The 25,271-nt window shown below is 47.0% G+C and overlaps 1 protein-coding gene across 2 annotated transcripts in view; it reads left to right on the plus strand.

Annotated features, from left to right (window-relative positions):
* The window catches only part of TCERG1L (transcription elongation regulator 1 like), a 621,355-nt gene that overhangs the window by 633 nt on the left and 595,451 nt on the right, over positions 1-25,271 (plus strand). The gene's annotated exons all lie outside the window — the stretch shown is intronic.

Here is a 25,271-nt window from a genome sequence, read left to right on the forward strand (position 1 = left end):
CAAAAATGATACCATAATAATGTATTTTATTCCCTATAACTTGCATTCATCACAGATAAAACCTGAATGTTTTTCTAAGTTAAGTAATATTAGCTTCTGTGACTTCTAGTCCTTAAACAATCTCTAGTTAAATATAAGCAGGGTTTGCAGGTTTCTGTCCCCTATAGTATTTCCAGATCCTGCCCTGAAGAATTCTGCTCCTGATTGGTTTTTGTTATATAAAAAAAAAACAAAAAAAAAACATTGCCTGGTGTGTACAATAAGTAGTAGCAATATTAAAGTATTTAATCAAAGTACATTCTCAGCTCACATTCATTTCAATGCAATAAAATGTATAAGATGGCAGTAATTTCCTCTTTACTGCTTAAACCGTGACGTCGACATAATATAAATTGTAAAAATAACTAAAAAGTTGATGTGCAGTAAAATTGTCTGTATTCCAAGATAGGCTTCTCTTCTTTATGCTCTGAGAAGTGTTAACTGAGATTCCTCTAAGCTTCCGTATAGGGTGTCATACTGGAAAACTGCCACTAGAGGATCCCATACCCAAATAATCCATCCATGCAATTAATGCAAGACAGATTTTCTCCACACAGATATAGGTTTTTGGTATTTTTAATTCTTCTTTTTAATATAATTCTGATTAAGGTGAAAACTTTGCATGATATAATTTTTAGATTCATTGTGTAGACTAAGCAGTTGATCCTATTGGTTTGTGAAGCCTGATAGTTTTACTTGATTGACAGGCAAAAACTGAGACATTAATCCATGTCATATTTGCATTAAAGGAGTCTAAAAACTTTTATGTGTGCTATTGTACTAAAATACGTTCTTTATGTATATGATATATTATTAATTCTCTAAGTTTGGCATGTTTAATATAAATTACAGGATAAAAGGATTTGTAAGATGTACTGTGAGTTTAATATGCAAAAGAAGACTTCAGATCTTACTACTTACAGTAACTTATTGTAAGCTTAATTCTTATTTATAATAATTGAGGTTTTCTTGCTTCTAGTTATTATTTTAACACTGGCAATATTTACATTCTAACCATATTTGTTTACATCTCTTAAATACTAACCACAACAAATAAAGTTCTAGTATTCAATTGCAGGGGGTCCTTAACCTATGAAATGTATTGGGAACACCTAAATTTATTACCCAAATAATTGACCCTAGAATCATCTGCTACTGTAGACTATCTTCCTAGGTGAAATATGAGCATGATATCTTAAGGTACAATAAATACATTTTGGAATAATACTGGGAAGCATCTGTGAGTACTTTGAGTTAAGTCAGAATAACTCACTGTTGCCAGAGCTGCCTCATTCACTATATATACGTTGTGGAATATTCATGTTTCTCTGTTTGTATTCCATGAGCCATAGTTTAATATAGCAAAGGTGGTGATTTTTAGGAGGATTTTGCAGAGCTAGCAATTTGGCATCAGCTTTACAAAGAATGCATAAAACACAATTGAAAATCAGATTGTTGAGATCATTATTTATTTAGCGCTTTGGTATCTGACTGTCGTGTCAGTAATTTACCCCTGAGCAACATAAGTTAATGATATACAAATAAAGACATATCATTTGTTTATACATTGCCTTAATCTTTAAATACACTGGCGTAGTTGTTTTTGTAATTGAGGCTACCTTAGTTTTACCTCTTTAGTACCTAAACAGAATGGGGGTATCCCCATAGTTGTACGCATATAGTATTACTTGTCATTGACAAAACTCTGCATTGCCACAATGTTACACATAGCAGTAAAAGATACAGTACATTTTATAAGGTTGGGTCACTGACAAATACTACAAGTGGTCTATTACCTTTATGCTGCATATTGTTGATGAACTCGCTGTAATAAATTTAATGACAATAGGTTCCCATAACTGTTTTACAGCATTTGGCACCCATAAGGAGGCAGAGGGTGGTTTGTATGAAGTGATACAGAGCCAACTCAGATGTGTGTCCCACTTTTCTCTCAGAATGATAGGAGCCCTCTGTATGTTGGCTGTAGAGTTTGTCTTGTCTAATTGGCAGTGCTAGTGTGAATGGGATCACAGGCATCGATGCAGTATACAGTGTGCTGATTTTGTTACTCACTGGAATTGATTTGGATGTATTTAGAATCTCTGCCCTTGTGATTTTCTGATGCTTAATTAAATATATATATATAAAATTAAAATTAAATATATATATATATATATATATATATATATATATATCTCCTTTCATATGGGCGGCACTCAGAGACTTTCAACACATAGATAAGTGCAAAAAAAGACCCCACCGGGCCGTTTTATTCGTGACGTTTCGGGGTATAGTCCCCTTCCTCAGACAACAAACATGGTGAACAATCGTGATATTTATAGCAAAACACTAACCTGTGACCCTTCAGTGCAATCTCCTTGTGTATGTGCGTATGTGTGTGTGTGTGTGTGTGTGTGTGTGTGTGTGTGTGTGTTTATTTATTTATTTATTAGCAGTTTCTTATATAGCGCAGCATATTCCGCTACGCTTTACAATTAGAACAACAGTTTATAGAACAGAACTGGGCAAAGACAGACATAGAGCTTACAATATGTGTGTGTGTGTGTGTATGTGTGTGTGTGTGTGTGTGTGTGTGTGTGTGTGTGTGTGTGTGTCATACTTGCCTACCTGACCCTCTCCATGAGGGAGAAAATGCATGTGTGTGTGTGTGTGTGTGTGTGTGTGTGTGTGTGTGTGTGTAAGAGATTGTTAGCATTCATATGAAATGGGAGTGTGACTGCAAGAACCACAATGAATTAATCCCTTGCTCGCTTCATGTTTAATAACATTTAGTCAGGTCCCACTCTCTTTCCATCACATTTCATCCACTTGCAGCTGAATGTTCTTCATTCAGAGGGTCCTATTTATTAAGTCCACAAATTACACATTTTTGATCGTCGGGGTGTTTAACAATGGGGTAACGCATCAGTGATATATCTGCTTTGTTCACCCTTGAGACAAATGCAAATAAGGTCCCCAAAACTTTGTATGGTGTCTGTAGTTGGCGTTCGCCTAGTGTAATTTATGGGCTACGTTTACACATTTGGAATACCTCTCCAGTAATTGGCAGCCATAGATGTGCATTAGTTGTGGCGGGTCAAATTCTGAAAGTACAGTGATTGGGTAAGCTGCGGCTCAGTCTCTGGGGCATGACAAAGTACCTTGAAAAGGCATTCCAAATTGCATTTCCGTAAATACACAGTAATTAACTAAGCCAGATTCTATGTTCAGTTGAGCAGCTGTGTCAGGGCAATCCTTTATTCATCAGTCCAGCTAACCATAAATGCAGGTTTTTTTTAAAGGGTTGAAATCTTGAAGCACTATACTGTTTAATAATGATCAGTGACCAACTTGATAGGAGTTTGAAGATGGTGTGTGTGTGTGTGTGTGTGTGTGTGTGTGTGTGTGTGTGTGTGGTGGGGGTAGTGTTTACAATCAATCAATGAGCTAGCATAAGTTTGTGACAGAAAACAAATATGAAAAGTGCCTTTGTCCCTGTCCTTGAAACATTTATATCCAGTGGGGATGCAAGAGTGGGTGTAGTCAAATATTACATTACTAGGTGCTTCATCGCGCCCTACGGGCGCTCTTCACACCGTCGCAAGGGGCTACGCCCCCTTAACCCTTGCATGCCTTTCTGGGGTTCAATATTTGTATTATATGGAGTATTACCTGCATTCCTTTGTTAGTGGTTAAATATTGCACAATGAAAGGGCGTGCGATGGTGAAGGAGGCGCAGCCCCTTGCGACGGCGTGAACAGCACCTGCAGGGCACGATGTACAGAATGTAGCGGGTGCAGGGGGGGACTACGAATGTGGGGAGGGTGTCTGTAGATGCTGCGGGTGGAGGGGGGCTGGAAGCGGTGGGGGGGCCCGGATGGGGAAGGGTCGGGAGGTGCTGCGGATGGGGGAGGGGCAGAGGAGTGGGGGCTGCAGATGGGGGAGGGGTACAGAGGCACTGCATGTGGGGGAAGGGCAGGGGTGCCACGGGTGGGAGAGGGGCAGGTGCAGGGATGTTGCGGATGGGTGAAGGGTTCCGGAGGTGCTGTGGGATAGGAAGGGGCGGGGGTGTTGGTGGTGGGGTAGGGGGTCCGGAGGCGCCGTGGGTAGGGGAGGGGCAGGTACGGGTGGTGCGGCGGATGGGGAAGGAGGTCCGGAAGTGCTGCAGGTGGTGGAGGGGCAGGTGCGGGGGTGCCATGGGTGGGGGAGGGGTGGGTGAGAGGGGGACCGCGGATGGAGGAGGGTGTCTGCTGATACTGCGGGTGGAGGGGAGCAGGTGTGGAGGGAGACATATATGGGGAGTGGATGGTGGGGGGGGTCTGGAGGTGCTGTGGGTGGTCAAGGGGCGGAGGAGTGGGAGCCGCGGGTGGTGTAGGGGGTCTGGAGGCACAGCGTGTGGGGGAGGGGTGGAGTTCCGCATGTGGTGGAGGGGAAGGTGCGGAGGTGTGGTGCATTGGGGAGGGGTCTGGAGGCGCTGCGGGTACTGTACCTGCCAAAAAGGTAGTTGGAGGGTATGCAGTAACAGGGCCAGGACAGGGGTGACAGGGTCAGAACAGGGGTGAGGGGGCCAGGACAGGGGTGACGGGGCCAGGACAGGGGCGATGGGGCCAAGACAGAAATTATAGGGACAGGATAGGGGTGACAGGGCCAGGGTAGGGGCGGCAGGACCAGGACAGGGGTGACAGGGCCAGTATAGGGTTGACAGGGCAAGCACAGGGGTGACAGGGCCAGGATAGGGGTAACAGGGCCAGCATAAGGGTGACAGGGCCAGGATATGGGTGAAAGGGCCAGGATAAGGGTGACAAGGCAAGGCCAGGGGTGACAGGAACATGACAGAACACAGGGCACAGGAGAGATTGGTATTAGGGACAAAACAGTGGTGACAGACAGATGTGTCTTACCGGAGTCACTGCTGTTGGCTGCTGCTGTTCTACGCCAACCTGTTGGGATCTGCTGCTGGTAGAGACTTGGCATGGCTGACTCTCTTAGGTTGGAGTCCTGCTTCCTCTGCCCGTCCGCATCCCTCCCCTCCTCCTCAGTCACACACCGCAGACCTCGCGCAGCTGCCGGGCACTGTGGTAAGGGGAGACAGGGAGTGACTGGTTAGCCCCCAGGAGACGCTGCGGCTAGAGGGAGGAGGGGGTTATAGCATGCACGCGGCGCGGACCTCACGGCTGCTGGGCACTGTGGTAAGGGGAGACTGGGAGTGACTGGTTAGCTCCCAGGAGACGCTGCGGCTGGAGGGAGGAGGGGGGCGGAGCCTGCAAGCAGCTCGGACTTCTGCAGCGCTACCCGCCAGCTAAAGTGTGTGAAGGAGCTGGGCGCACCTCAATGCGGGTGGCAGCGCTGCAGCTAGCGATGGGGTTGCCGAGGCTGGAGATAACAGAGGCAGTACGGAACCTGCACAGCGGCAGGTGCCCCACAAAACTGCAGCTATGAAGCGTGGAGTGTGCCAGAAAGTGACAGTCCTCTGCGCCAGAGAGACCCTGCTCAGTATGCTGATGTGGGGGGTTAAGCACACAGTAAGCCGGTGCCCGTCTGTCTGTACGGCATACCCCCTCACACACCCCCATACCTCCCAACTCTCCCGATTTTCGTGGGACAGTCCCATTTTTTTGGGTCTGTCCCACCCGCAGGTCGCAGTGTCCCGCGGTGGGGGGGGGGGGGGGGGGCAGTTGCAAAGCTCCTGGAGCAGCGGTGAATAGTGGAGACAGAGGGAGAGGGGGCATCAGGGGGTACGGATTAAGGGGGGGTTCCAGCAGCAGAGCCGGATTAAGGGCCAGGGGGTACTTACCGTTGACCCCACAGTTTTAGGGGGCCCCCCTGCTCGAGTAGCTCTGTCCCAGCTCAGAAGCTCCCCCGTTCTGCCAGCAACAGTGGCAGCATTGTGCTACAGTCAGCACACGCTGCTGCGTATTGGCAGGTCTGTGGTGTTCCAGGGAGGCAGCTTTCTTCTGCCTGTGTGGGTGTGTAGGGGGGAGTGACCACCTCCTCTGGATTTAGCCCTAGCTGAGGGGCCAAAATTCCATAAAAATAAAAAAATCCCGGAATTTGCATAAGGGGCCGTGGCCTCGCGTCCCGCGATTAGGCCATGCCCCCAACCCCACAGCAGGCACAGCAATGAGATAGGGCTCCCCTGTCTCAAGAGCCATGGGCCCCCCGCACTCATAATCAGCCCCTGGGGGCATGCCAGCAGCTCACAGAGCGCTGGGCATGCCCCCTCACTGACAAAAACGGGGGACCTCCCGTGAAGCCACGCCCCTTTTCCGTTGGTCACGCCCCTTTTCGCCATATGTGTGTCCCTCCTTCTGCCTGAAGAAAGCTCCTGAAGAAAGCTGGGAGGTATGCACCCCTGCCTGTGCCATGCCCATACTATCTGCTTCTGCTCCTAGTCTCCTATAGATTTGGCCAGATCTGTGACTCATTTGACTAACTCCGCCCAGTGTTGTGACTCCGCCCATCGTTAGCAAATGAGTCACAAAGTCACAGATCTGGGCTTTTATATAGGAGATATGTAAGATGCCACTGTGCCCCAGAGCACCGGAAAACAGGACACACTGTATATGATCAGGCATACAGGTGTTCCCATATTAATGCCCACATACACACTAGGGTTTTCTTTGAAACCATTTTTTATTTTTTTTCCATTAATGTTTTAATGGAAAAAAAAGATCCTGCTTATTATATTAATACTGTGAAATATTGCTATGAATTTGAAACCTTGATCAACCATGTTTCAATGCTCTCTAACATTAACAATCCATTGTAATTAGGCTTTGATGTGATTTATCTTTCAATAAAACCAATTGTTAGTGCTTATTAGGGGTTATTCAGGTTTGTTAGCAAACCAATAAAGTTAGCAATTGGGCAAAACTATGTTGCACTGAAGGTGGGGCAGATGTAACAGGTGCAGAGAGAGATTTATATTTGGGTGGGTTATATTGTTTTTGTACATGGTAAATTCTGTCTGCTTAATTTCTACACTGTAATTTAGATTTCAGTTTGAACACACCACATCCAAATTTAAATCTCTCTGCACATGTTACATCTGCCCCAACAGCAGTGCAGCATGGTTTTGCCCAGTTATTAACTTTTTTGGTTTGCTAACAAACCTGAATAAGGCCCTTTATTCCTATTTCATCTGAATATATGTAGATAGACTAAACATATTATAACATGCAAAGTACACTCAGAGACATCTTTCTTGGACTGAATGTTTTGAATTAAAAAAGAAATGAAGGAGAGTAAACCATGAGGTGTTTCTCTGTGTATTGCCTCTTTAATCTGTTGAGCTTGTTTACTAGAGATGAGCGGGTTCGGTTTCTCTGAAACCGAACCCGCACGAACTTCATGTTTTTTTCACGGGTCCGAGCAGACTCGGATCCTCCCGCCTTGCTCGGTTAACCCGAGCGCGCCCGAACGTCATCATGACGCTGTCGGATTCTCGCGAGACTCGGATTCTATATAAGGAGCCGCGCGTCGCCGCCATTTTCACACGTGCATTGAGATTGATAGGGAGAGGACGTGGCTGGCGTCCTCTCCATTAGAAATTAGATTAGAAGAGAGAGAGAGATTGTGCAGAGTCAGACAGAGTTTACCACAGTGACCAGTGCAGTTGTCAGGGGCGGAACTCCCGGAGGCAACGGAGTCCGTTGCCGCCGGGCTCCAGCCCTGAAGGGGGCACCTGGCTCCAACACTGTCCCCCTACCATGCCCTTCTTGCCACCGAGCGGAGGAGCGCTGATCAGCATCAGCGCGGCGCTCCGCCTCTGTGACTGTCGGCTGTGCTGTGTGTGTGGTCGCGGAGGACCGCGACCTGGCAGCTGACAGAGCTTTGATTGAGGAGCCGGCCTGCCCAGCAGACTGAAGACGCACGCAAAGAGGAAGCAAGGAGGGGGATTTGTCGTTTAGAATAATTTACCCCGTAGCTCAGCAAGTCTGCCCGTCCGTCACCAGGACTCCCCAGCAGCCACAGGCAGATTGGCTGGCCCGGCCGTAGACTGCAGATGCCTCCAGCAGCTTAATATACACTTGCGGGTGGTTGGCCACTCCCCTGGGACCAGCGGCCGCCTCATCAGTTCTAATGCCGGATGTCAGACAGAGGGATCTGAGCTGCGGGTGCTGCGCATCACGTTACAGGAACCCCTGCATGGGACACAGGAGGTCGTGGGCAACGGGGCTGGCGTTGCCGCTTCTTCTGTAGGTCAGTCACTGTATGCCAGCTTGCACATCTGCAGGTTACAGCTCCAGCCTCATGTTCTGCGAAATTCTGCATCCCAGAGCTCTCACCTGCTGTGCCCCCTGACTGCTCACTACGCCCCATGATTGCTCCCTATGCCCCTTAACTGCTCATTATTCCCCTGACTGCTCCATATGCCCCATGACTGCTTTCTATGCCCTCTGACTGCTTTCTATGCCCCTGGCTGCCGTTTATGCCCCCTGACTTCCTCTATGCCCCCTGGCTGTCCTTTATGCCCCTAGACTGGCCCTATGCCCCCTGACTGCTTCCTATGCCCCCTGATTGCTCCCTATGACCCTGGCATACCCCTGACTGCTCCTTATGCCCCCTGAATGCTCCCTATGCCCCCTGACTGCTCCCTATGTTCTTGAAACACTGGCGTCGGAGTGCACCTTATGCCCTCTGACTGATCCCTCTGTCTGTGACCGATCCCTATGCCCCTGACACACCTTTGACTGCTCCCTATGTTTCTGAGGCACTGGCTTCTGACTGCACCAGATGTCCCCTTTTTCCTGCACCTCAGACCTAGCAGGAAAACTGCCTGACAGCCTCTCCCTCATTGCCTGTCATCCTCTCTGTAGCGTCATCCACTGCCTCCCCCAGTATCCCACTCCCTGTCACCCAATGCCACTCTGTCTCCGACTATCTATCCATGTCACCTCTTTCTTGCTTGTCAGCCTCTTCCTGTCATGCAGTGCCCCTCCCCATCATCCTCTACATCATCCACCTCCCCCTGGTGTTATCCACTGCATCCCCCTGTCATCCATTCCCTGTTATCCCCCACTGCCTCTCCCTGGCATCACCGACTGCCTCTCCGTCTCCCACTATCTCTCCCTGTCATCCACTGCCTCACCCCGTCATCCTCTACGTCACCCACTGTCTCTCCCTTGGGTCACCCACTGTATCGTGGCGAAAGCATGATGAAAACAAGGGCACTGGGGGAAGGGGGACATGGCTCGTGGGGGGGGGGGACATGGCTCACATGGGAAAAGAGGTGGACATTGCTAAAACACACTGGGGACAGGAGGATATAGCTCACACAGGGGGGAAATAGCTCACAAAAGGAGTAAGGAGGACATGGCTCACACAGGAGAAGGGGCAGCATATCTCACACATGTGAAGGGGGATGTGACTCACAAAAGAGGGAAGGGGTGATATCACTCACACACGGCAAGGGGGGAACATGGCTCACACAGGGGGAAGGGGACATGGCTCACACACGGACCAGGGGAAGGTGTTATATGGCTCTCGCAGGGGGGAAGGAATGGGACATGGCTCACACAGGGGCCAAGGGAGGGGGGACAACACAAGGACCCCTAGTTATAATAAAAGGGAGAGACCCGCCAAGCAGTCATGTGAGGGACGCCACAGCCTCAAACATACAGTAATTGAGTTTGTATGTCTTCATTTTCCTATCAGTGCCGATGTGGGTGTTATTTTTCCTATCGGCGCCATTGTGTTGTTATTTTCTTATGTGAAGCCAATGTGTTTTATTAATTTTGCTGTAGAGGCCTATTTTCCCCCCATTATTTTCACTGTGGTGGCCTGTTTATTTTTGTTCGCTCTGGTGGCCTATGTGCTGTATTATTTTCCTGAGGTGGCCTATGTTCTGTATTATTTTTCTATCAGTGCCAATGTGTTTTATTATTTTTCTACAGGGGCTTATGTGCTTTTTGTGGTGGCCTATGTGCTTTATTTTATATCAGTGCCAATGTGTGTGGTTTTTTTTCCTATCTGTGCCAATGTGCGTGTCTGTGTTTTTTAACTACAATAAGGTCTGCAATGTAGTGTAGAGTACAATGGGATCAGTAATGTAGTGTAGGGTACAGAGGGGTCAATAATTTAGTGTAGGGTGTAAATGGGTCAATAGTTTAGGGTATAGAGGTGTCAGTGATTTATTGTAAGGTATAGAGGGGTCGGTGATGTGGTGGCGGGTATAAAGAAGTCAGTTAAAATACTATTTTTTTGAGGGGGGGCACAGCATTTTATCTTGCCTCCGGGCAACTGGGATGAAGTTACGCCACTGGCAGTTGTTGTTAGTTAACTTTTATTTATTTTAATATATATCCGTTCTCTGCTATATCCGTTCTCTGCCTGAAAAAAAACGATACACAGCAGCAGCCAGTCACACAGTGTGACTCAGTCTGTGTGCACTCAGCTCAGCCCAGTGTGCTGCACATCAATGTATAAAAGGCAAAGCTTATAATAATTGTGGGGGAGACTGGGGAGCACTGCAGGTTGTTATAGCAGGAGCCCCCAGGAGTACATAATATTATATTAATTTAAAATTAAACAGTGCACACTTTTGCTGCAGGAGTGCCACTGCCAGTGTGACTAGTGGTGACCAGTGCCTGACCACCAGTATAGTAGTATATTCATTGTTGTATGTATTGTATACTATCTCTTTATCAACCAGTCTATATTAGCAGCAGACACAGTACAGTGCGGTAGTTCACGGCTGTGGCTACCTCTGTGTCGGCAGTCGGAACTCGGCAGGCAGTCCGTCCATCCATAATTGTATTACAATATATACCACCTAACCGTGGTATTTTTTTTTCTTTCTTTATACCGTCATAGTGTCATACTAGTTGTTACGAGTATACTACTATCTCTTTATCAACCAGTGTACAGTGCGATAGTTCACGGCTGTGGCTACCTCTGTGTCGGCAGTCGGCAGGCAGTCCGTCCATCCATAATTGTATTATTATTATAATATATACCACCTAACCGTGGTTTTTTTTCCATTCTTTATACCGTCGTCATAGTGTCATACTAGTTGTTACGAGTATACTACTATCTCTTTATCAACCAGTGTACAGTGCGGTAGTTCACGGCTGTGGCTACCTCTGTGTCGGCAGTCGGCAGGCAGTCCGTACATCCATAATTGTATTATTATTATAATATATACCACCTAACCGTGGTTTTTTTTCCATTCTTTATACCGTCGTCATAGTGTCATACTAGTTGTTACGAGTATACTACTATCTCTTTATCAACCAGTGTACAGTGCGGTAGTTCACGGCTGTGGCTACCTCTGTGTCGGCAGTCGGCAGGCAGTCCGTCCATCCATAATTGTATTATTATTATAATATATACCACCTAACCGTGGTTTTTTTTCCATTCTTTATACCGTCGTCATAGTGTCATACTAGTTGTTACGAGTATACTACTATCTCTTTATCAACCAGTGTACAGTGCGGTAGTTCACGGCTGTGGCTACCTCTGTGTCGGCAGTCGGCAGGCAGTCCGTCCATCCATAATTGTATTATTATTATAATATATACCACCTAACCGTGGTTTTTTTTCCATTCTTTATACCGTCGTCATAGTGTCATACTAGTTGTTACGAGTATACTACTATCTCTTTATCAACCAGTGTACAGTGCGGTAGTTCACGGCTGTGGCTACATCTGTGTCGGCAGTCGGCAGGCAGTCCGTCCATCCATAATTGTATTATTATTATAATATATACCACCTAACCGTGTTTTTTTTTCCATTCTTTATACCGTCGTCATAGTGTCATACTAGTTGTTACGAGTATACTACTATCTCTTTATCAACCAGTGTACAGTGCGGTAGTTCACGGCTGTGGCTACCTCTGTGTCGGCAGTCGGCAGGCAGTCCGTCCATCCATAATTGTATTATTATTATAATATATACCACCTAACCGTGGTTTTTTTTCCATTCTTTATACCGTCGTCATAGTGTCATACTAGTTGTTACGAGTATACTACTATCTCTTTATCAACCAGTGTACAGTGCGGTAGTTCACGGCTGTGGCTACCTCTGTGTCGGCAGTCGGCAGGCAGTCCGTCCATCCATAATTGTATTATTATTATAATATATACCACCTAACCGTGGTTTTTTTTTTCATTCTTTATACCGTCGTCATAGTGTCATACTAGTTGTTACGAGTATACTACTATCTCTTTATCAACCAGTGTACAGTGCGGTAGTTCACGGCTGTGGCTACCTCTGTGTCGGCAGTCGGCAGGCAGTCCGTCCATCCATAATTGTATTATTATTATAATATATACCACCTAACCGTGGTTTTTTTTCCATTCTTTATACCGTCGTCATAGTGTCATACTAGTTGTTACGAGTATACTACTATCTCTTTATCAACCAGTGTACAGTGCGGTAGTTCACGGCTGTGGCTACCTCTGTGTCGGCAGTCGGCAGGCAGTCCGTCCATCCATAATTGTATTATTATTATAATATATACCACCTAACCGTGGTTTTTTTTCCATTCTTTATACCGTCGTCATAGTGTCATACTAGTTGTTACGAGTATACTACTATCTCTTTATCAACCAGTGTACAGTGCGGTAGTTCACGGCTGTGGCTACCTCTGTGTCGGCAGTCGGCAGGCAGTCCGTCCATCCATAATTGTATTATTATTATAATATATACCACCTAACCGTGGTTTTTTTTCCATTCTTTATACCGTCGTCATAGTGTCATACTAGTTGTTACGAGTATACTACTATCTCTTTATCAACCAGTGTACAGTGCGGTAGTTCACGGCTGTGGCTACCTCTGTGTCGGCAGTCGGCAGGCAGTCCGTCCATCCATAATTGTATTATTATTATAATATATACCACCTAACCGTGGTTTTTTTTTCATTCTTTATACCGTCGTCATAGTGTCATACTAGTTGTTACGAGTATACTACTATCTCTTTATCAACCAGTGTACAGTGCGGTAGTTCACGGCTGTGGCTACCTCTGTGTCGGCAGTCGGCAGGCAGTCCGTCCATCCATAATTGTATTATTATTATAATATATACCACCTAACCGTGGTTTTTTTTCCATTCTTTATACCGTCGTCATAGTGTCATACTAGTTGTTACGAGTATACTACTATCTCTTTATCAACCAGTGTACAGTGCGGTAGTTCACGGCTGTGGCTACCTCTGTGTCGGCAGTCGGCAGGCAGTCCGTCCATCCATAATTGTATTATTATTATAATATATACCACCTAACCGTGGTTTTTTTTCCATTCTTTATACCGTCGTCATAGTGTCATACTAGTTGTTACGAGTATACTACTATCTCTTTATCAACCAGTGTACAGTGCGGTAGTTCACGGCTGTGGCTACCTCTGTGTCGGCAGTCGGCAGGCAGTCCGTCCATCCATAATTGTATTATTATTATAATATATACCACCTAACCGTGGTTTTTTTATACCACCTAACCGTGGCAGTCCGTCCATAATTGTATACTAGTAAACTATCCAATCCATCCATCTCCATTGTTTACCTGAGGTGCCTTTTAGTTCTGCCTATAAAATATGGAGAACAAAAAAGTTGAGGTTCCAAAATTAGGGAAAGATCAAGATCCACTTCCACCTCGTGCTGAAGCTGCTGCCACTAGTCATGGCCGAGACGATGAAATGCCAGCAACGTCGTCTGCCAAGGCCGATGCCCAATGTCATAGTACAGAGCATGTCAAATCCAAAACACCAAATATCAGAAAAAAAAGGACTCCAAAACCTAAAATAAAATTGTCGGAGGAGAAGCGTAAACTTGCCAATATGCCATTTACCACACGGAGTGGCAAGGAACGGCTGAGGCCCTGGCCTATGTTCATGGCTAGTGGTTCAGCTTCACATGAGGATGGAAGCACTCAGCCTCTCGCTAGAAAACTGAAAAGACTCAAGCTGGCAAAAGCACCGCAAAGAACTGTGCGTTCTTTGAAATCCCAAATCCACAAGGAGAGTCCAATTGTGTCGTTTGCGATGCCTGACCTTCCCAACACTGGACGTGAAGAGCATGCGCCTTCCACTATTTGCATGCCCCCTGCAAGTGCTGGAAGGAGCACCCGCAGTCCAGTTCCTGATAGTCAGATTGAAGATGTCAGTGTTGAAGTACACCAGGATGAGGAGGATATGGGTGTTGCTGGCGCTGGGGAGGAAATTGACCAGGAGGATTCTGATGGTGAGGTGGTTTGTTTAAGTCAGGCACCCGGGGAGACACCTGTTGTCCGTGGGAGGAATATGGCCGTTGACATGCCAGGTGAAAATACCAAAAAAATCAGCTCTTCGGTGTGGAGGTATTTCACCAGAAATGCGGACAACAGGTGTCAAGCCGTGTGTTCCCTTTGTCAAGCTGTAATAAGTAGGGGTAAGGACGTTAACCACCTCGGAACATCCTCCCTTATACGTCACCTGCAGCGCATTCATAATAAGTCAGTGACAAGTTCAAAAACTTTGGGTGACAGCGGAAGCAGTCCACTGACCAGTAAATCCCTTCCTCTTGTAACCAAGCTCACGCAAACCACCCCACCAACTCCCTCAGTGTCAATTTCCTCCTTCCCCAGGAATGCCAATAGTCCTGCAGGCCATGTCACTGGCAAGTCTGACGAGTCCTTTCCTGCCTGGGATTCCTCCGATGCATCCTTGCGTGTAACGCCTACTGCTGCTGGCGCTGCTGTTGTTGCCGCTGGGAGTCGATGGTCATCCCAGAGGGGAAGTCGTAAGCCCACTTGTACTACTTCCAGTAAGCAATTGACTGTTCAACAGTCCTTTGCGAGGAAGATGAAATATCACAGCAGTCATCCTACTGCAAAGCGGATAACTGAGTCCTTGACAACTATGTTGGTGTTAGACGTGCGTCCGGTATCCGCCGTTAGTTCACAGGGAACTAGACAATTTATTGAGGCAGTGTGCCCCCGTTACCAAATACCATCTAGGTTCCACTTCTCTAGGCAGGCGATACCGAGAATGTACACGGACGTCAGAAAAAGACTCACCAGTGTCCTAAAAAATGCAGTTGTACCCAATGTCCACTTAACCACGGACATGTGGACAAGTGGAGCAGGGCAGGGTCAGGACTATATGACTGTGACAGCCCACTGGGTAGATGTATGGACTCCCGCCGCAAGAACAGCAGCGGCGGCACCAGTAGCAGCATCTCGCAAACGCCAACTCTTTCCTAGGCAGGCTACGCTTTGTATCACCGGTTTCCAGAATACGCACACAGCTGAAAACCTCTTACGGCAACTGAGGAAGATCATCGCGGAATGGCTTACCCCAATTGGACTCTCCTGTGGATTTGTGGCATCGGACAACGCCAGCAATATTGTGTGTGCATTAAATATGGGCAAATTCCAGCACGTCCCATGTTTTGCACATACCTTGAATTTGGTGGTGCAGAATTTTTTAAAAAACGACAGGGGCGTGCAAGAGATGCTGTCGGTGGCCAGAAAAATTGCGGGACACTTTCGGCGTACAGGCACCACGTACAGAAGACTGGAGCACCACCAAAAACTACTGAACCTGCCCTGCCATCATCTGAAGCAAGAAGTGGTAACGAGGTGGAATTCAACCCTCTATATGCTTCAGAGGTTGGAGGAGCAGCAAAAGGCCATTCAAGCCTATACAATTGAGCACGATATAGGAGATGGAATGCACCTGTCTCAAGTGCAGTGGAGAATGATTTCAACGTTGTGCAAGGTTCTGATGCCCTTTGAACTTGCCACACGTGAAGTCAGTTCAGACACTGCCAGCCTGAGTCAGGTCATTCCCCTCATCAGGCTTTTGCAGAAGAAGCTGGAGGCATTGAAGAAGGAGCTAACACGGAGCGATTCCGCTAGGCATGTGGGACTTGTGGATGCAGCCCTTAATTCGCTTAACAAGGATTCACGGGTGGTCAATCTGTTGAAATCAGAGCACTACATTTTGGCCACCGTGCTCGATCCTAGATTTAAAGCCTACCTTGGATCTCTCTTTCCGGCAGACACAGGTCTGCTGGGGTTGAAAGACCTGCTGGTGACAAAATTGTCAAGTCAAGCGGAACGCGACCTGTCAACATCTCCTCCTTCACATTCTCCCGCAACTGGGGGTGCGAGGAAAAGGCTCAGAATTCCGAGCCCACCCGCTGGCGGTGATGCAGGGCAGTCTGGAGCGACTGCTGATGCTGACATCTGGTCCGGACTGAAGGACCTGACAACGATTACGGACATGTCGTCTACTGTCACTGCATATGATTCTCTCAACATTGATAGAATGGTGGAGGATTATATGAGTGACCGCATCCAAGTAGGCACGTCACACAGTCCGTACTTATACTGGCAGGAAAAAGAGGCAATTTGGAGGCCCTTGCACAAACTGGCTTTATTCTACCTAAGTTGCCCTCCCACAAGTGTGTACTCCGAAAGAGTGTTTAGTGCCGCCGCTCACCTTGTCAGCAATCGGCGTACGAGGTTACATCCAGAAAATGTGGAGAAGATGATGTTCATTAAAATGAATTATAATCAATTCCTCCGCGGAGACATTGACCAGCAGCAATTGCCTCCACAAAGTACACAGGGAGCTGAGATGGTGGATTCCAGTGGGGACGAATTGATAATCTGTGAGGAGGGGGATGTACACGGTGATATATCGGAGGGTGAAGATGAGGTGGACATCTTGCCTCTGTAGAGCCAGTTTGTGCAAGGAGAGATTAATTGCTTCTTTTTTGGGGGGGGTCCAAACCAACCCGTCATATCAGTCACAGTCGTGTGGCAGACCCTGTCACTGAAATGATGGGTTGGTTAAAGTGTGCATGTCCTGTTTTGTTTATACAACATAAGGGTGGGTGGGAGGGCCCAAGGATAATTCCATCTTGCACCTCTTTTTTCTTTTCTTTTTCTTTGCATCATGTGCTGATTGGGGAGGGTTTTTTGGAAGGGACATCCTGCGTGACACTGCAGTGCCACTCCTAGATGGGCCCGGTGTTTGTGTCGGCCACTAGGGTCGCTAATCTTACTCACACAGCTACCTCATTGCGCCTCTTTTTTTCTTTGCGTCATGTGCTGTTTGGGGAGGGTTTTTTGGAAGGGACATCCTGCGTGACACTGCAGTGCCACTCCTAGATGTGCCCGGTGTTTGTGTCGGCCACTAGGGTCGCTAATCTTACTCACACAGTCAGCTACCTCATTGCGCCTCTTTTTTTCTTTGCGTCATGTGCTGTTTGGGGAGGGTTTTTTGGAAGGGCCATCCTGCGTGACACTGCAGTGCCACTCCTAGATGGGCCCGGTGTTTGTGTCGGCCACTAGGGTCGCTAATCTTACTCACACAGCTACCTCATTGCGCCTCTTTTTTTCTTTGCGTCATGTGCTGTTTGGGGAGGGTTTTTTGGAAGGGCCATCCTGCGTGACACTGCAGTGCCACTCCTAGATGGGCCCGGTGTTTGTGTCGGCCACTAGGGTCGCTAATCTTACTCACACAGCTACCTCATTGCGCCTCTTTTTTTCTTTGCGTCATGTGCTGTTTGGGGAGGGTTTTTTGGAAGGGACATCCTGCGTGACACTGCAGTGCCACTCCTAGATGGGCCCGGTGTTTGTGTCGGCCACTAGGGTCGCTTATCTTACTCACACAGCGACCTCGGTGCAAATTTTAGGACTAAAAATAATATTGTGAGGTGTGATGTGTTCAGAATAGGCTGAAAATGAGTGTAAATTATGTTTTTTGAGGTTAATAATACTTTGGGATCAAAATTACCCCCAAATTCTATGATTTAAGCTGTTTTTTAGGGTTTTTTGAAAAAAACACCCGAATCCAAAACACACCCGAATCCGACAAAAAAAATTCGGTGAGGTTTTGCCAAAACGCGTTCGAACCCAAAACACGGCCGCGGAACCGAACCCAAAACCAAAACACAAAACCCGAAAAATTTCAGGCGCTCATCTCTATTGTTTACCCTTGAAGATTGAGAATGTTAGTTGTAGTTTTCTTCTGTCCTATAGGAGGGTTAAGGGAGGAGTCTGTGGAGTCTTAGCTGATGATAGGCAGATTTAGTACCGCTCTAATCTGGTTCACCCTCCTTATATCTCTGTTGTGTATGTGACTTCACTGCATTGGTTGAGCTCACTCAAATGACGACAACAAGAACAAGAATGTGAACTAATACCAAGGGGATTCCCTTATAATAGGCTTTTTGTAAGAAGTCCCAGCATAATAAAACAAACCAACAACTAAATATTTGGTTTAAACCAACCAACCCTAACACACATTATACTTGCTTACATTTTAAACCTCCGCTAGGGAGATCCTTGGGCAGTGCTGGGAAGTGTTGATTCAATTCATGCAACAATGACCCCATCTACCTTTATGTAAAAAACATGATTCACGTAAACTTCCCTAGTGCTCTAGGAGGGTGAACTACTGTACTCTTCTGGGGCTCTAGGAGAAATAATAAGGTTGGTCAGAGTGTGCATTTAACATAAAATATCATAAATCAATAAAATAGTTGGAAAGGCACTTTGCACTGGATGCAAGATGTCATTGTGGTTTATTAGTCATACTAATGATTTTCCATCAGGATCTTTCCAAGTATAACAAATAATAAAAAAAATACAAATACAAGCATGCCTGCACAAATCACAATACATCCACAAAGGTGTCCAAAGGAGTACCTGTCTTAATCAGATGAGAATACTTATAGGTGGAAATTTACTAAGGTCCTGATTTGATTCGAGTTTGCATTGGCATATGAAAATGCAACTTGGAAATGTACTAAACACAAATCTCTGTAGTGTTGGGCCAATTCGTATTGAGATACAGTGCCGTCCACACAAATACGAATCAATAGACCATCGGTGAAAAACATTGTTTTTTCACATACACCTCATACAACACGGTGATTTACTAAGAATTTGTGTTCTCAATCACTGCCGACAATAGCCAAACACTGCTGGAAAAGTAGAGATGAGCAGGTTCAGATTTACTCAGTTCTTTACGCCAGAATTATCGCCATTTCTTTTTTTCTGGATTTTTTTTATTGGCTAACCAAAACACGTGACATCCGATAGCCAATAAGTAGATTCGGGTAAATCCGAGTTAAACCGAACCCGCTCATCTCTACGGAAAAGCATGGAATTCGTACAGAAATAGACCTTTCAAATAGACCTGCTTTTGGCTGGCATGTTTGGAGAATCATGCACGGATCAGTTATATCCGTGCCTGCTTCTCTATATAAAAATGTAGTAAAGAGTTTAATTAAAAAAATGCATGGGATCCCCCCTCCTGAACACAACCAGCGCCGCGCTCTTTGAGCAGGTCCTGGTTGTTAAAATACCGGGGGGAAAAAATCCTTAGGGTTCCCCAGTATTTTAACAACCAGCACCAGGCTTTTGGACCGGTCCTTGATCCAAAAATATGGGATGTAGGGGTCACCCGTATTTTTGACACCAGCACCGGGCTCCACAAGCCTTGGCGATAGTGCCACAGGTGGATATTATTGTCAAAGTACCGTATAAAGATAAGTAAAAAGCTCATGAGTGTTAATAAGAGGGGAGTGGATAAGTGAACCGGCAATGTGTACACATGGGTGAGTTGCATTGAAAATCAATTTGTGGTACATGGTTCATTTGAAATAAAACTAAATGTATCTTAATGTGATTCTAGCTGTCCCATACAATAATATAAATGAACAATAATAGCCACAACATTTGGCAGTGCCAATACTCTGCTCCCTTTGCACACCACTGGTTTTGTCTCATAATATTCTGTACCTTAATGATTTCATATTTGCTGGTTATAAACATTTTAAAGGATTCAATCAAAATCCTGGCCGCCAGGATCCGAACAACAGCAGGATACTGGCGGTCAGATTTGTAGTAAGGTTGGAGTTAGGCAGTAGGGGAAGAGTTAGGGTTAGGATGTGGGGGTGGGGAGGTTACTGTTAGACTGTGGGGGGGAGGTTAGGGTTAGGCTGTGGGGGCTGCAGGGTTAGGCTGTGGGTGGTGGTTAGGGTTAGGCTGTGGGTGGTGCTGGTTTGGGTTAGGCTGTGGGCAGAGCCGGATTAAGGCCCCGGGAGGCCTGGGGCACTAAAGAGCAGAGGGCCCCCATGGACTAAAATAAAGTATATATATATTTACACACACATATACATATATACATATATATATATATATATATATATCCACATCGCTAAGAATCCCTCCTCCTTCAGTGCAGCGTGCGGCGCGCCAATGACTGAGCCGCAGGCTTGCTGAGCCGGACAGCAATTGGACAGCTGAGCCGTCACTCAGCTGCCCTGACTACAGCTGTTAGAGCACTCTTCTTAGAGCTGTAGTCAGCGCAGCTGAGCGATGGCTCAGTTGTCCAATTGCTGTCCGGCTCAGCAAGCCTGCGGCTCAGTCATTGGCGCGCCGCACGCTGCACTGAAGAAGGAGGAGGGACAGGGCAGCGGGGAGCCAGGACTCGTCAGCGCAGCACCGCAGATTGGATTGAAGAGAGATCCGATCTGTGGTGTGGCAGGGGTCCCTTTTGGAAAGGGGGGCCCGGGGTACGTATCCCCGGGACCCCCCCCCCCCCCTTGATCTGGCTCTGGCTGTGGGAGGGGTCTGTTACAGTTAGGCTGTGGGGGGTGAAGGTTATGGTTAGGCTGTGGGAGGTGAAGGTTAGGGTTAGGATTAGAGGTAGGGTAAAAATACTTACTGCGATCAGTCGTGATTCTGGCCAACAGGATTCTGTTGTCGGTCTTCTGACTGTCAGGATCCTGACTGCTGGGATTTTGTACCCAACCCCATCTTATTTAGGCAGAATTATTTCCGGATGATTTCAAATTTTCATAATTTTGAAACAACACAATTACACCATCAGTCTAAATAATTCAAATTAGATAACAGCAAAATAATTCAGCCATAAATGCAATAAAGTGGAGTCACCCAAGCAAGCTGGTTCCACCGGAGAACCCTCAAAAGAACGCTACTTCATGAAGAAGATTACAAACATCAAAACAACCAGGGACACTGTAACTCTGCACAATCCAGGGCTCGCATCCAAAAATATTCTCTCAGTAAATGTTTACCTGGATAATTACGATCCCAAAAGGACATTTTCTAATGATCTACACTTAAACACAATATGGTCAGCTTCTATGACGTGCTTAGTTACTGGATAGTCTGAAGCAGATCTAATATATGATTTATGGAGAGATATCTTTACTTTTTTAACTGATTTCTATCTTAGCTATCTAAACCAGTCCACAGTGGCATTGAGGAGGGGATGTACTAAGCAGTGATAAAAGTGGAGAAGTGAGCCAGTGGAGAAGTTGCCCATGGCAACCAGTCAGCATTGACGTAACATTTATAATTTGCATACTATACAAGTATACAGAGCAGCTGATTGGTTGCCATGGGTAACGTCTCTACTGGCTGACTTCTCCACTTTTATCACTGCTTAGTACATCTGCCCCTAAAATCACATAGACTACGAATTCACTATCACATATAGGGCCTAATTCAGTATGAGTTGTAGTTGCGCAGAAAATTGCACAACTACAACTCAAGCGCTAGCAAGCGGGGGGGGGGGGGGGGGATGCCCAGCACAGGGCAAGTCCACCCCGCATGCTGGGCCCTACACCCACCCCCGCTAACATGCAACCGCTTAACTAAGCAGCGAAGCGATCACATGTTAAGGATAGCCCTCTACCTCTGCGAAGGCAGATGGCTACCCACCATCTTTTTGATCACTGTGGCTGCATGTGACGGCATGCAGCTGCAACGATCCATACCAGCAACGGTCCGGGCATGCCTACGTTGTCCGGACCATGCCGCTTAAACGGCGCTGACGCCCCGTTCCCACACCACTCCCGGTCTTAGACTGCGTCCTGAAAAGAACGCAGTTTAAGAACTCGCACATGCACGAACATGTGTACGCGCATGCGCTGATGTGCAATTCAGCAGATCAGCGTCTGATACTGATTTAGCCTCACAGTCCAAAGTTTGTCTAACATAAACTCCTTGAACAATGGAAACATAAGCTATCCACCTTAAATTTTCTGCAAAGAACATAGGGGGTCATTCCGAGTTGCTTGCTCGCTAGCAGTTTTTAGCAGCCGTGCAAACGCTATGCCGCCTCCCACTGGGAGTGTATTTTAGCTTAGCAGAAGTGCGAACGAAAGGATCGCAGAGCGGCTACAAAAAAAAATTGTGCAGTTTCAGAGTAGCTTCAGACCTACTCAGCGCTTGCGATGACTTCAGACTGTTCAGTTCCTGTTTTGATGTCACGAACATGCCCTGGGTTCTCCCAGCAACGCCTGCATTTCTCTGACGTCCTAGTGGATGCTGGGTACTCCGTAAGGACCATGGGGTATAGAAGGGCTCCGCAGGAGACTCTGCACTCTTAAAAGAAAGATTAGGTACTATATCTGGTGTGCACTGGCTCCTCCCTCTATGCCCCTCCTCCAGACCTCAGTTAGTATCTGTGCCCGGCCAGAGCTGGATGCACCCTAGGGGCTCTCCTGAGCTTCCTAGAAAAGAAAGTATTTGTTAGGTTTTTTATTTTCAGTGAGATCTGCTGGCAACAGACTCACTGCTACGTGGGACTGAGGGGAGAGAAGCAAACCAACCTGCTTGCAGCTAGCTTGTGCTTCTAAGGCTACTGGACACCATTAGCTCCAGAGGGATCGAACACAGGCCCAGTCCTCGGTCGTCCGGTCCCGGAGCCGCGCCGCCGTCCCCCTTGCAGACCCAGAAGAACGAAGAGAAGTTGAAAATCGGTGGCTGAAGACTCCGGTCTTCATTAAGGTAGCGCACAGCACTGCAGCTGTGCGCCATTGCTCCCTTAGCACACCACACACTCCGGTCACTGATGGGTGCAGGGCGCTGGGGGGGGGGGGCACCCTGGGCAGCAATTAGATTACCTTACTTAGCGAAAAGCACATAATACAGTCTGATAAACTGTATATGTGCATTAACCCCCGCCATTAAAGTACATAAAAGGACAGAAGCCCGCCGCTGAGGGGGCCGGGCCTTCTTCCTCTGCACACCGGCGCCATTTTCTCTTCACAGCTCAGCTGGAAGGAAGCTCCCCAGGCTCTCCCCTGCAGTATCCTGGTACACAAAGGGTAAAAAAGAGAGGGGGGGCACATAAATTTAGGCACAAAACTGTGTATATAAGCTGCTATAAGGGAAAAATCACTCAGTATAGTGTACATCCATGTATTATATAGCGCTGTGGTGTGTGCTGGCATACTCTCTCTCTGTCTCTCCAAAGGGCCTGGTGGGGGAACTGTCTTCAAATAGAGCATCCCCTGTGTGTGTGGTGTGTCGGTACGCGTGTGTCGACATGTCTGAGGTAAAAGGCTCCTCTAAGGAGGTGATAGAGCGGATATGTGTGTGGGAGGGTGTCTCCGTCGACAACGCCGACACCTGTTTGGATATGTGTAAGTGCTGAGGTAAAATTATTGCACAAAAGGTTAGGGAACAGAAAGGAAATCTACCCTGGTCTGTCCCTATGTCACAGAGTCCTTCAGAGTCTCTCTATGTTCACTATCCAAAATAACAAAGTATCGACACAGAGTTTAACTCCACTGTCGACTACGATAATGCAAAGTTACAGCCAAGAGGGCTAAAAGATATTCAATATATGATTATTGGAATAAAAGATGATTTGCATATCACTGATGACTCATCTGTCCCTGACACGAAAGTACACATGTTAAGGGGAAGAATGCTGAGGTAAATTTCCCTCCTCTCATGAGGAAAAAGAGCGGGAATCTCCAGACAAGAGACAGCAGCTTCCCACAAGAGAATTCTCAGGCTGTATCCTTTCCCCACTAGGGCCAGGATGTGTTGAGAATCTTCCCCTTGGGTGTCCTGCTTGCACTAGCTATTCTCAGGGATCCTGCAGATAGTGTGCACATTCTAGTATGCTACCCAGACCGGCGATTGTGTCGGCATGGGTTTATAGCGCTGTGGCAGCGTGGACAGGTACCTTATCAGCAGAGATTGAGACCCTAGTATGCATATAAATATTTTAAGATGCTGTCTTAAGTGATAGATATATAATTATAAAGCATGCCCAAAGGGACATGAGTATACTGGGTCCTAGAGACAAAAGCTATGTCGATTTCTACTTGACATGTCCTGTAGAATATACATTGGACAGATGATGCCGACTTAAGAGGCATATGGAAGGCTGAGGATTGTGTGGAGAAAGGTTCTCGGGCCTGGTCTCCACAGCTATAGCTGGTAATTCTGATATTTTGCCTTATATTCCTGCACAGCCTAGGAAAGCACGACATTATTAATGCAGCTTTTTGAATAAAGAAACAAGAAAGTCTGAGGTGCGTCCTTTCTTGTCAGAGCCGGGGGCAGAGGAAAGAAGCTGTACAACACAGCTAGTCCCCAGGAACAGAAGTCCTCCCCGGCCTCTTCAAAAATCCACCGCATGTCGCTGGGGCTCCACAGGCGGAGCTAGGCCCGGTGGGGACACGCCTTCGTAAGTTCAGCCACAAGTGGGTTCACTCCCTGTTAGATCCCTGGGCAATAGAAATTGTATCGCAGGGATACAGGCTGGACTGTGAGAAGATGCCCCCTCACCGAGGACCCGGCGGGCTTCCCCCCAAGAGAGGGAGCCAGTGTTAACTGCAATTCGTAAATTGTATCTTCAACAGGTGGTGGTCAAGGGTCCCCTCCTTCAACAAGAGGGTGTTATTATTCGACCATGTTATAATCCCGAAACCAGACGGTTCGGTTAGACCCATATTGTATTAAAATCCCTGAACATATACCTGAAAAGGTTCAGGTTCAAGATGGAATCGCAAAGAGCGGTCATTGCAAGCCTGAAATGAATCGGGACACAAGGGATGCATACCTTCGTGTCCCCATTTATCCACCTCATCAGGCGTACCTCAGAATTGCGGTACGGGATTGTTATTACCAATTTCACCAAGGTAATGGCGGATATGATGGTGCTCCTGCGGAAGCAAGGTGTCACTATTATCACATACTTGGATGATCTCCTCATAAAAGCGAGATCAAGAGAGCAGTTGCTGGACAGCGTATCACCTTCTCTGGAAGTGAAACGGCAACACGACTGGATTCTATATATTCCGAAGTCGCAGTTGGTTCCTACAGCTCATCTGCCTCGCCTAGGCATGATCCTAGACACAGACCAGAACGGTACGGATTAAGGGGGGGTTCCAGCAGCAGAGCCGGATTAAGGGCCAGGGGGTACTTACCATTGGCCCCACAGTTTTAGGGGGCCCCCCAGCTCGAGTA

This window comes from Pseudophryne corroboree, chromosome 3, assembly GCF_028390025.1.
Source record: "Pseudophryne corroboree isolate aPseCor3 chromosome 3, aPseCor3.hap2, whole genome shotgun sequence".
Lineage (NCBI taxonomy): Eukaryota > Metazoa > Chordata > Amphibia > Anura > Myobatrachidae > Pseudophryne > Pseudophryne corroboree.